The 14,199-nt window shown below is 44.1% G+C and overlaps 1 protein-coding gene across 1 annotated transcript in view; it reads left to right on the top strand.

The window, feature by feature from the left end:
- Positions 1-14,199, top strand: part of RMP24 (ribonuclease MRP subunit p24) — a 254,804-nt gene that overhangs the window by 21,701 nt on the left and 218,904 nt on the right. The window lies entirely within an intron of this gene.

A 14,199-nucleotide genomic window follows, 5' to 3' on the forward strand; every position in this document is an offset into this window, starting at 1 on the left:
TGGTCAGTGACATCACTGATGACACATCCCAAATGACATCACTGATGACATCACTGATTACATCATTCATGTGATAATACGATGCACCTCCTCACACTCTAATATAACCTTTGATACACCCAGTGTTAAATACAGACTATCATTCTTGAAACCATTGACACACCAATACCAGTTACTACATAGACACTCACTGATTCCTAGGTCTACACACACATCCACTCATTCACCCATACAATCACTCATACATACAGTCACTCATCAATGCAACACTATCATATGCACTCATACACCTATGTAGACACTCACACACTGCCACTTATCCATGAAGTTACTCACACACCTAGTTAGTCATGTAAAGAATCAATCACACTTCCATTTCCTCATCTATATAGTTATACACACAACACCTTACTTATTCAAACATATACTAACACATACTTACTCTCTTATACAATCACTGATACAAGTACACATTGATCTGCACAGAGTCACACACCTCCCAGCCAGCCACACACACACTCAGTCTCCCATACAAATACCTGGGCAACCAATCAATAACCCATATAGGCACTCATATAGCTACTGATCAACACATGCAGCAGCTTACACAACAACAGACATACTGATGCACACATTCACACAGTTTAGTCACTAACCTATGCATTCAGTAAGACACATTTAATCACTCACTCATACAGTCAGTCACGCACCTACTAAATCCTTCATCCAGACACTTATACATCCACTCATTCTTCAATATGTAAAACATATTTAAACTTTACAGAAAAACACAGTCACTGGATGATGTCATCAGTGATGTCAAATGAGATGTCATCAGTGATGTCATCAGTGATGTCATTTGAGATGTCATCAGTGATGTAATCAGTGATGTCACTGACCATGTCATGAATGATGTAATATGTGACATCATCAGCAGTGGATTGCGGGTGCGCCAAATATAGTTAGTCCAACTAACTATATAGGATTAATTTCAATGTTTTTTTATATGTTAATTCCTAACTATATAAGGCCTGAAACCTATGAATATATATATATATATATATATATATATATATATATATATATATATATTACCTACTGGCGATAGCCAGTAGGTATATATAGTTAGGATTGATTTCCATAGGGAAATCGCAACATTCTATTGGGAATAACTTTGGCGCCGGTTGAGGAATCTGCCTGAATTTTTCAGCAACTGCCTCGCGGCGCTCCGGTCCTTCCCTGAAAGTTTGGGGGGGATCCGTCAAGCGGGGGCCGAGATAAAAGGGGGTCCCAAAATGTGTTTTCCCCATGCTAATTTCCATAGGGCGGTCTGTCGCACTTTTAGCTCGAACGGCTGAATGGATTTTCACCAAACTTGGCAAAATTGGAGGGACTGGTAGCCCGATGTGCCTTTGCTATGTCTCAAGATATGTGCTCCAGTGGATTTTGAGTAATTTAGGTTCAAAAAAATTTATATATCTATAGCAGCTTACGTGTAAGCTTACTGTAAGCTTACCTTTTGAGCTCGAGATGCATTCTGATTGGCTGCCAATGTCTGTCAACACTCCAAAACAGAAACTGTTGGCAGCCATCTTGTGCCTCGGTAGACTGAGGCACAGGAAAGCAGAAAAACAAACGTGTAGAACTCAAAAAAGGGGCAGGGTAGAAGCACCCCGACCCCCTAGACCTGCTCAGGGGGTCTTTGTGAGACCCCCTGAGCAGGCCTAGGGGGTCGGGGTGATTCTACTCTGGCCCCTTTGCGAGTTTCACACCTTTGTTTCACTGCTTTCTTGTGCCTTGGTTCTAACAAGGCACAAGATGGCTGCCAACACTTCCTGGTTTTGAGTGTTGACAGACAGTGTCAGCCAATCAGCATGCCTTCCCGAGAAAGCTGCATGGTCATTGGCTGTCAACACTTCTAACCAGGAGGTGTTGGCATCTATCTTGTGCTAGTGTTGACAGACAGTGACAGCCAATCAGCATGCCTTCCCGAGAAAGCTGCATGCTCATTGGCTGTCAACACTTCTAACCAGGAAGTGTTGGCATCCATCTTGGGTCTTAATAGACTGAGGCACAAAAAAGCAGAAAAACAAACGTGTAGAACACAAAAAGGGGGCAGGGTAGAAACACCCTGACCCCTTAGGGTGCTCAGGTGGTCCCACTAGGATATTAATATATTTAAACGTTATCCGCTAATAGAATTAGCATTTAAAAAACCTTTGAAATTCACTGAAAAAACCATAGGTTTCAGGCCATATATAGTTAGGAATTAGCATTTAAAAAACCTTTGAAATTCACTGAAAAAACCATAGGTTTCAGGCCTTATATAGTTAGGAATTAGCATTTAAAAAACCTTGAAAATTCACTGAAAAAACCATAGGTTTCAGGCCTTATATAGTTAGGAATTAGCATTTAAAAAACCTTTGAAATTCACTGAAAAAACCATAGGTTTCAGACCTTATATAGTTAGGAATTAGCATTAAAAAAAGTCTGAATATATAAAAACGTTATCCGCTAATAGAATTAGCATTTAAAAAACCTTGCAAATTCACTGAAAAAACCATAGGTTTCAGGCCATATATAGTTAGGAATTAGCATTTAAAAAACCTTGCAAATTCACTGAAAAAACCATAGGCTTCAGGTCATATATAGTTAGGTATTAGCATTTAAAAAACCTTGGAAATTCACTGAAAAAACCATAGGTTTCAGGTCATATATAGTTAGGTATTAGCATTTAAAAAACCTTGGAAATTCACTGAAAAAACCATAGGTTTCAGGTCATATATAGTTAGGTATTAGCATTTAAAAAACCATTGAAATTCACTCAAAAAACTATAAGTTTTAGTGGTGTTATAGTTAGCTGGACATTTTACTCATACAAAACCATTGAAATTGCTCCTATATAGTTAGTTGGACTAACTATATTTCGCGCACCCGCAATCCACTGCTGATGATGTCACATATTACATCATTCATGACATGGTCAGTGACATCACTGATGACATCTCAAATGACATCACTGATGACATCTCATTTGACATCACTGATCATATCACTGATGATATCATTCATGTGATAATACGATGCACCTCCTCACACTCTAATATAACCTTAATATAGCCTAGGTCTACACACACATCCACTCATTCACCCATACAATCACTCATACATACAGTCACTCATCAATACAATACTATCATATGCACTTATACACCTATAGAGACACTCGCACACTTTCACTCATCCATGGAGTTTCTCACACACCTAGTCAGTCATGCAAAGAATCAATCACACTCCCATTTCCTCATCTATACAGTTATACACACAACACCTTACTTATTCAAACATATACTAACACATACTTACTCTCTTAAACAATCACTGATACAAGTACACATTGATCCATACAGCCACTTGCATAATCACTGGCTCTCATGTATAGGCATTTATATATACCAACTCTCACATGCACTGTGTTTTACATATGTACTTACTTGGACATGTAGCACTGAGATATACATTCAGTCACCAACACACCAATGCACACAGTAAACCGCCCATACACCTGTTTCCACACCTCCCAGTCACCCACACACAGACACAGTCTCATATACAAATACTTGGGCAACCAATCAATGATCCATATAGCCACTCATATAGCTACTGATCAACACATACAGCATCTTACACAACAGCAGACATACTGATGCACACTTCCAGACAGTTTAGTCACTAACCCATGCATTCAGTAAGAAACATTTAATCACTCACTCACTCATACAGTCAGTCACGCACCTACTAAATCCTTCATCCAGACACTTATACATCCACTCATTCTTCAATATGTAAAACATATTTAAACTTTACAGAAACACAGTCACTGGATGATGTCATCAGTGATATCATCAGTGATGTCATCAGTGATGTCGCTGACCATGTCATGAATGATGTAATATGTGACATAATCAGCAGTGGATTGCGGGTGCGCGAAATATAGTTAGTCCAACTAACTATATAGGAGCAATTTCAATGGTTTTGTATGAGTAAAATGTCCAGCTAACTATAACACCACTAAAACTTATAGTTTTTTGAGTGAATTTCAATGTTTTTTTAAATGCTAATACCTAACTATATATGACCTGAAACCTATGTTTTTTTCAGTGAATTTCCAAGGTTTTTTAAATGCTGATACCTAACTATATATGACCTGAAACCTATGGTTTTTTCAGTGAATATATATATGTGTAAATATATATGTGTGTGTGTGTGTATATGTGTGTATATATATATATATATATATATATATCCAACATCATTGCCACGCAGGGAGCCTGAACCTTGGCAGGGTGGTCAGTGCTTCTGGTGCGAGGCTTCCAGATAACATACCAACAATCCTCCTTTACCTTCTCAAAGAAGCGCACTGACTCTGGAAATGTTGCTTTCAAATTGATTTATTTGTGGAATGACACGGAGGCAAAAGAGGCTCACTATTCCCAACGTTTCTGCTCACCAGAGCCTTGATCACGGGAGGCAGTCTCTCTAGCTTTTGAATCGCCCACGTGGTTCTCCTTTTAAACACGCATGCCATATTTTCTTGCAGAGAAGCGCAGAGGAAAACTTTCACGACTTTTTACTTGCATGCAGAATATTGCTTCCAAACAAAGTCCTTCATTAAGTAATCTGCACGTTTTTCTCATTATTTGTCTTTTCTTTTGCACCAAAAAATAAAGTGTCCCTCTCAGCACGGTCCGTTTTTAACATTTCCACTTGCTCTTGAAAGCAACAAACACCTGCAGTTTATGGAAATTCTTCCTTCTGCTCCCTTACTTTACACGCTCCGAGAGTCTTTTCTCAGGGGGCAAGCAGGTCATATATATATATATATTGTCACTGAAAAAACCATAGGTTTCAGGCCTGATATAGTTAGGAATTAGCATTTAAAAAACCTTTGAAATTCACTGAAGAAAACATAGGTTTCAGGCCTGATATAGTTAGGAATAAGCATTTAAAAATCCTTAGAAATTCACTGAAAAAAACGTAGGTTTTAGGGGTGTTATAGTTAGCTGGACATTTCACTCGTAAAAAAACATTGAAATTCCTCCGATATAGTTAGGTGCACTAACTATATCTCGCGCGCCCGCAATCCACTGCTGATGATGTCACATATTACATCATTCATGACATGGTCAGTGACATCACTGATGACATCTCAAATGACATCACTGATGACATCACTGATGCCTTCATCCAGTGAATGTGGTTTGCTTCGTTACTTAAATATGTATTATATATATAGCAATTTGCATTGAAGAATGAGTGGATATATAAATATCTGGATGGAGGATTTAGTAGCAGTGTGATTGACTGTTTACTTGACTAATTTAAAGTGTCTCTCTAAATATATTGGATAGTGACTAAACTGTGTGAACATCTGTATCACTTTGTCAGTTGTTGTGTAAACTACTTCTCCAGATGGTTACTAGCTATTTGAAAGTCTATATTAGTTATTGATTAGTTAACTGAGTATTTGTATGGGAGAGTGAATGTGTGTGTGGTTCGGTGGGAGGTGTGTGACTGCCCAAAGATGTGTGAATAGTTGATTTAGTAGGTATATGACATTAAGACTACATGTTATAACAGTTGTTTGGGTGAGTGAATATCTTTATGGGTGTGGTGATGAGCAAATATCTCTCTCAATGGTATATGTCCAACAAAGTAGAAAAATAAAAGGCAATGTATGTGTCAGTTGTTGTTTATAAATAAGTATGCATAAGACTCAGTGATTGTATGCGTGACTGTATGTATAACTGTATACTTGTAATAGTGATTTTATAACACACTAACTATAAGTTACTATCTATATGAATAGATAAAGTGGTGTTTGTATAAGTGTATAGCTAAGTAAATGTAAGTATGATCCATTGTTTGCATAAGTGAATAGGATGACTTCATAAGTGAATAGGATGTGTGCTGATGTGTAATGTCGATATAGTTGTATAAGTATATTTGATAGTGTTCTTTTGATCATTGACTGCATGTATGAGTGAATCTGTAGGTAAGTGATTAGATGTGTGTATAGTTCTAGGAATCACTGAGTGGGTTTTTGGAAACTTGTATTGGTGTGTCAATGGATTCAAATATGGTACTCTGTATTTTACCATGAGTGATGAAAGGTTATACTAGTGTATGATGAGGTGTATCTGATTGTCCCGTGGATGATGTCATCAGTGATGTCATTTGAGTTGTCATCAGTGATTTCACTGACCATGTCATGAATGATGTAATATGTGACATCATCAGCAGTGGATTGGGGGCGCGCGAGATATAGTTAGTACAACTAATTATATCGGAGGAATTTCAATGGTTTTGTATGGGTGAAATGTCCAGCTAACTATAACACCCCTAAAACCTATGGTTTTTTCAGTTAATTTCTAAGGTTTTTTAAATGCTACTTCCTAACTATATCAGACCTGAAACCTATGTTTTTTTCAGTGGATTTCAAAGGTTTTTAAATGCTAATTCCTAACTATATCAGGCCTGAAACCTATGGTTTTTTCAGTGAATTTCGAAGGTTTTGTAAATGACAATTTGTAAATGTATTAATTGTTATATATTTTTTTATACTGATTTACTACATTTTTAAAACTATTTATTTTTAGATATTTTATTTTTTAAATTACATTGTAATTACATTATACATAACATTACAAAATATACTTTCTCAGAATGAATTACTTTAGTTTAAATACTTTGCCAATAGGCAATAGACTTTTAAGTACAGTAGTTACAGTTGTTGCAATGGGCAACACAATTTCAAACACAATGCAACATTAACCTCAATGTGTTTTTCTAGTTAAATGCAATTAGTTACTTTATGGAGTACTTTTCTAACCACAGTACTGGATCCTAGGAAGTACAAGTTACTGGTAAGTACGGTTAGAATTACTTTTCAGGGTCAGTGCTGGGCTAAAACATGCAGCACTGGGTTCTCTCCTGATAACAGGTGAGTAAATCGGAATTCGTTGTTCGGGTGATTTTAGGTGAATATTTTAAAGTTCCAAAACTCCACACTTAGAAGAAATTCCAAGTGAAACCAGTCAATGTTAGCCTATGGAAGGAAATTCAAGTTACTGGTAAGTATGGTTAGAATTACTTTTGAGGATCAGTACTGGGCTCAAAGATGCAGCACTGAGGTCTCTCCTGATAACAGGTGAGTAAATCGGAATTCGTACTACATCCAGTAAGTGCCACAGAGCTGCGTAGCAAAAAGATGTAAAAAGGGGCACGGCATGCACCACCTCTCTGCAACGCAGCGCAGTGGCGCTTCCTGGGAGCACCTGGTGGACTACCTGGCCCCCATGGGCCCTCAGGTTTGAAGTTGAATTTTTTCCCCAGCTTAAAACGCGCCACAGGGCGTGTTTGCACACATCACGTCAGGCCCCGTCCCCTCCCTTCACCACTGTCTAAACGCGCCCTGTCACCGTTCTAAGTTGAGAGATTAAGTCCCCTTCAATCCTAAGAATCCCTAGGGTCAAACTAGCCCACTAGGTACCTCCAGTAAGCACCACACAGCTTCGTTGCAGAGAGGTATAAAAAGGGGCGTGGCCTCTGAACACTTGTCTGCAACGCACGTCCCATGCGCATACTGGAGATACCTGTTGAGCTATTTGGCCCTCAGGGACCCACAATATTGAAAGAGAATTAATTCCCCAACTTAAAACGCACCACGGGGCGCATTTCAACACTGATGAAGGAAGGGGGCGTGGCCTGAGGTGACATGTCTGCAAACACGCCTTGTGGCACGTCTTAAGTTAGATAATTAATTCCTCTTCATTCCTGAGGTCCCCTGTGGGCCAACTAGCCCACCAGGTACCTCCAGTATGTGCCAGGGAGCTGCGTTGCAGAGAGGTGTTCAGAGGCCACGCCCCTTTTTACAACACTCTGCAATGCAGCTCCGTGGCGCTTACTGGAGGTACCTGGTGGGCTAGTTGGCCCCCAGGGGACCTCTGGATTGAAGAGGAATTAATTCCCCAACTTAAAACGCGCCACAGGCGTGTTTTTACACACATCACCTCAAGCCCCGCCCCCTACCTTCACCACTGTGCAAACACATCCCGTGGTGCGTTCTCAGTTGGGGGATTAAGTCCCCTTGAATACTGGGGGTCCCTAGGGGCCAACTAGCCCACCAGGAACCTCCAGTATCCGCCAGGGGGCTGTGTTGCAGAGAGGTGTAAAAAGGGACGTGGCCTCTTTACACGTCTCTGCAATGCAGCCCCCTGGCGCATACTGGAGGTTCCCGGTGGGCTAGTTGGCCCCCAGGGACCCCCATTATTCAAGGGGAATTAGTTCCCCCTCTGCAAACGTGCCAGGGGGCGCTTTTGCAGAGTGGTGCAATCCGTCACCTCAAGCCCCGCCCCCTACCTTCACCACTGTGCAAACGCGCCCTGTGGCGCGTTCTAAAGTGGTGGATTAAGTCCCCTTGAATACTGGGGGTCCCTGGGGGCCAACTAGCCCACCAGGAACCTCCACTATGCGCCGGGGGCTGCGTTGCAGAGAGGTGTAAAAAGGGGCGTGGCCTCATTACACCTCTCTGCAACGCAGCCCCCTGGCGCATACTGGAGGTTCGTGGTGGGCTACTTGGCCCCCAGGGACCCCCAGTATTCTAGGGGAATTACTTCCCCCTCTGCAAACTCGCCAGGGGGCGGGTTTGCAGAGTGGTGCAGGGAGGGGGCATGGCCTCCTCCCCGATCCAGGTGTTTTTCTTTTTTTTTTTTAAAGAAGGGCGGCTGTGTAGCCCCCCTTCTTTTTCATTTTTTTGGGCCCTGGGGACCCCATCCCCCAGGGCCTGCTCCCTATTTATTTATTTGTATTTAAAAAAATGAGGAAGGGGGCGCGTGGCCCCCCTCTCGTGGCCTTAATCGCCCAGGGGACCCCATCTCCCAGGGCATGGACTTTTCATTTTTTTTTATTAAACTATTTGGGAGGGGGGCCTTGTGGCCCCCCTCCCAGGCCACTTCTGGCCCCGGGGACCCTATCCCCCGGGGCCAGACCCTCCCCGTTGGAGACCATTGGGTGTCCCCAAGCCCCCCACGGTCCCCGCCGGCTCCCCGCTCCCTGCGGGAGCCGGCATTGCTATTCTATATGGGGAGCAGCTAACGCGCTGCTCCCCGTGTAGAAAAGCAATCGGCTTTGGTTTTTGGAAGAGAGAGCAGGTTTCCTGCTTTCTCTTCCAAAAACCAAAGCAGTTTGATATGGTAGCGGCTCCCGCCCTACCATAGCAAACTATATTATCCCGGGGGTAGGCACCCCGGGACACCGCAGGAGCCGGCCCTGGGGTGTGGCGGTCCCCAGGGTCACCACAAGGCTCCAGGAGGGGGGCCGCACGGCCCCCCTCCCAACATTTAAAAGCCCCGGGGTGGTGGTCCCCGGGGCTAGTGGGTCTGTCATGGAACCCCAATTTAAAAATGTAGTGCCCCGGGGAGGTGGCGGTCCCCGGGGTGGGTGTGTGGGTGGGCTTGAGAACCCCCACACAGGTTTGAAAAAAAAAAGAAGCCCCAGGGGGTGGCGGTCCCCGGGGCTGCGCGGGGGCCGTGAGCCCCCCACATACGTAATGTAAAACCCCGGGGGGGGTGGCGGTCCCAGGGGCTAGGGGTGCCCCTCTGGGCCCCCCATTATTATAAAAAGAAATAAGCTTCGGCGGGTGGCGGTCCCCGGGGTTGCGAGGGGGCCGTGAGCCCCCCCGCATACGTAATATTAAAGCCCCAGGGGGTGGCGGACCTCAGGCTGGGGGCCTCTCAGGGCCCCCCATTATAATAAAACACATTGCCCCTGGAACTTGGCCCCCTGGGGCTAATTGCAAATTTATCAGGCTTCGGGTTTTTTTTTGTTGCATGATACGCGTACCCTACGCGTATCCTGCGATTTTAAAAATAATAAAAACTTTTTTGGGGCCTTGGAGGTCCTTGTGGGACCCCCTGAGCAGGCCTAGGGGGTCAGGGTGTTTCTACCCTGCCCCCTTTGCGCCTTTCGCGCACTTCTTATTCAGTTTTCTTGTGCCTCGGTTCTACCGAGACACAAGATGGCTGCCAACACCTCCTTATTTGGAGTGTTGACAGCCAATTGACAGCCAATTAGCATGCAGCTTGTGTTCGTAAGGGTATGCGTATAGTCCTCGGAAGGTACGCGTACCGTACTTTGTCCATAGATATATCTATGATTTTACTTTTGATTTTCTCAGAAACTACTGCACGGATTTACACCATTTAACAAAAAGCGTAATCTGCGAACCAAACTCTACCTTTTTGCCAAATTTGGTGTAATTCCATTCAGCAGTTCAGGCTGTAGCCGTGTCTAAAGGTCCCTATGGAAAATTGCATGGGGAAAACACGTTTTGGGACCCCCCTTTTTTCTCGGCCCCTGCTTGATGAATCACCCCGGAACTTTCAGGATAGGAGCAGAGCGGAGCGCCCCATCTTCATGGAGCATTCCGCGAAGATTCGTCTACCGGCGCCAAAGTTATTCCAAATAGAAAGTTGGGACACACACATATGCTCTTTGTTAGACCCGTCTGCTTCTGAGAGTCCCCTCACCACTATGATTTCTTTTGTTCCCCTGTACCTCCCAAAATTTGTCGCTTTTTATTTGTCTACCAGGACTTTTTATGTGTTGTCTCATGGGGTTAGATGTTCCTTGATGCCCAGTTGCTCACAAGGTTTGTGGCACCTATTTACAAGGCGCCTGGCCCAAACCTGTGGCATTACAAACTGGGGTTGTCAACCTGTATAAATGAACTTAAAATGGTGGACACCCTTTTTCCTCATGTGAAGTGACTCCCATTGGAGCCTTCATGAACCCTGGCCTTTTGAGGTTTTGGCGCCCTTTGGTTGGCGCGCATTTCTGACAGGAATTCCTTTATTTTCCTCAGGTACACAAAATGGCTGCTCTAGAACCCCAGTACGGTGGCTGTGAGTGTCCTAAATACCCCTCAAGAGTGCCTTGTCATTGTCACAGCCAGAGAAGGTTCTAGAACCTTCTGGCTTGTGCCAGTACCCCAGGGCACTGGCTATATAAGGCCCAGTCCCTGGCGGCCATTGGAGAAGATGATGATGAAGTTCAGATTAGAGAAGAGATTCCAGACTTGACACCAGATTGACACCTGCCCTGTTGACCCCTGAGGTGGCTGGTAGCGCAGGCAGTAGAGCAGCAAAGGGTTGCTGGCGTTGTGTCTGACTGGCGTTCCAGTCAGCTACGTGAGAAGTGATCTAGCGCCTACAGCGCCTGCCCAGCGAGTACCTCATTGCCCCCAAAAGACTGTGGCCAGATTCGTGTGCCTCCCCGCCCCCCCCGGTGGTGAACTGTGATCGATTTATCGAGTCGCGAGGCGAGAGCAAGTTCGCCGCGACCGCGATTGTCAGCTGTGCCCCCTTCGCGACAGGTGCCTCTAGAGGGGAGCTCGGACGTCTCCGAGCCCCACCAGCGTAGAGCGCTTCCTGCGCAGATAGAAGGTGAGGTGGTGCGCCGGGGCGGGGAAAGGCCGGCCTTCGTTGGGCGGGACCAGCGTCTCTGCCACTCCCCAGTGACCCGGGAGCTGTAGCTGTGGGCGGGAACCCCCCTGTATGCGGAAGTCGGAGGGAGGTCCGTGGAGCCCCTGAGAGCCCCGTCGCTAACGCGAGGAGTGCTGTGCCCGACTGAATCGTATCTTGACTGCAGCCGATGTGAGGTGGGCCCGTTTCCTCATACTGAATGCAGCGTTGTGAAGGAACTGTGAACCGGCATTTATTTGACTGTGCGCGAAGGTTGTGTGACCTCTCCGGCAGCCCGTTCGTCGGTCTAATGACTCTGAACTGGTGCCGCCTGTGCTCAAGTGGTGCTAAAGCCCGTAGGCGCGCATAGACTTCACCGGCAAAGCAGAGATCCTATCCCGGTGACCGCCGAGTGCAAATGATGTATTTACTGTGTTTCCTTGCCTTCTAGATATACGTGCATACGCCTTGAGTGATTATTAAAGAGTCCCAAACCTTATTTTGTGCTCAGAGAAGCCGTATACCTGGTCATTGAAAACAGCATAAACTGTAAGAGTTATCTTTCCCATTTGAAGCGTATTGCACATGTAATGATTCTAAAGTATTTAATTGGTGGCAGCGATACCAGAAGAAACATGTGGTTGGTAATTTAAATGAACCAATATTTATTCTGATATTTATTCTGATATTTATCCTGATATTTATTCTGATATTTATTGATACTCATCCCTGAAGTTATTCTATTTATTAATACTATTTTTTACCAGAACTGTATGACCAAAAGAAATGTATATGTGCTTTCCCAGTCAACCCTATTTACAACAAAGAACTTTTATATAAAGGAATCGTATTTTTCTACAGAAGTGGTGTGGTGTCCTTCTTTTTGGTGTGGATGTACAAGGAGTTATTATTGGGTCAGAGCCGGCTTAACACTACAGCCTTCACTTGCCTTGTCACTTGAGCCAAGCTACCCCCTTTGTGCTGGGCTTGCCCATCGCAGGTCCAACACTCTTTGACAGCCCCCGCCCGGCTGAAACTGGGGTGTTTGTGTTGGCTTGGCAGGAGCCGTCAAAGCTCCCGCCAAGCAAACAGCTATGTCCTGGAGTGGGCACCCCGGGGACATAGCAGGAGCTGCCCTTAGAGGGTGTCTGTCCCAAGGACTATGTATGGCTCCAAGAGGGGGGCCGCGAGGCCCCTCCTATTTGTATGGGCTGGCTCGGGGAGGTGGTGGTGGTCCCTGGGGCCGAGAACACCTTGAGGGGGCCGATGCCCCCCTTCCTTTTTATAAAAACAAGAAAGCCCAAAGGAGGTGTGGGTCCCTCCACACCATATTAACATAAGGTGGTGGAGCCTGGGTGGGGGGGGGGTGTCTTGGCGGCCCACATGCACAATTGTTTAGAGGAATGCTCCGGAGAGGTGGTGGTCCCCGGGGCTCATTTGAACCCATGAAGGGTGGTCTGTGCGGCCCTCCTCCTATATTAATAAAAAGCACCACGGAGGTGGTGGTCCCCAAGGCTCAAAGAGCCTCAGCAGGAGAACCCCATGCCCCCCTCCCTTTTAGGTCTTGCATAGCCAGCACTTGCGATGTCTCTTCGAGACATGCTGTATTCAGGACAAGGATTTATTTGATTCCAAGGTATTCAATCTCAATAATGTTAATTCACATAATCGTCATGAAAATGTTTTCCATTCTTGTTATTTACAAAATATCCCACATATTGCTCCAATGCATTTCGGACTGATAGTCCTTCATCGGGGAGCGCCTAAAAAAGAACGACATACAAAGCCTGTGTGAGCTGATATGTATAGTGCTAAATGATAAACAACTCGAAGGATACAAGTGAATAACTCATGCCATAAGCGGGTGCTAAAGCTGAAATAAGTGAAGTTTAGAAATGAAAACGTGTCAAGTCTTAAACTATCAAACGAATGGTGAGTGCTGGATAGAAAACGAAGTGGGTTTGGTAAATAAATAGTCATTTCCCATTGGTAACAAGCAAGCGTGAAAAAGACGAAAAATACAACAAAAAATAAAAGACGAGAAATAAAACCTCCGTGCTGTGCCTTCCAAAGATCCCAATTGGCGTCATGCAGAAAATGCTCATAGAGCTTACCAGTGGCGGTGGATTGAATACACGGCGGTTAGGAAAACTCCGTGGTGTGTTACCGCGGTAAACGCGGAAGTGTTTAAAAAAAGCTGATAGAGCGATCACGTGATGAGCATAGAGTCAGAAGAAAGACTACTAGAAGCTTGACAATGAGAGCGAAGTGAACAAAAATGTGTAGATTAAAGGTAGATAAAATGAACAAATAGGTAAAGGTACATAAAACGGGTGAAAATTAAATAAAATAAAAGTAAGATGAGAGTGTCAAAAATGTGAACAGTGCAAAAAGTACAGAGGTATATATACAAGTATACAGGCAGTAGAAATACGCAACAAGGAGAATGTACAGAACTAGTCAACCCATAAGGGGTGTGTCAATAAATCATTCTTAAAGATAACACGAAAATTCAATTCTTTCATTGAGACCAAAAGGTTTCATGGACTGTAGTCTGTAAAGCCAATAATTTTCCCTTTGAAGTAAATGTTTGTTGTTGTCTCTTCCCTCAATCCTGTCAACAGTTTCCAAAATGATATATTTCAACTGAGAAATGGTGTGTTTCATTTCATTGAAA

Source organism: Lissotriton helveticus, chromosome 4_1, assembly GCF_964261635.1.
Source record: "Lissotriton helveticus chromosome 4_1, aLisHel1.1, whole genome shotgun sequence".
In the NCBI taxonomy this organism is placed as follows: Eukaryota; Metazoa; Chordata; class Amphibia; order Caudata; family Salamandridae; genus Lissotriton; species Lissotriton helveticus.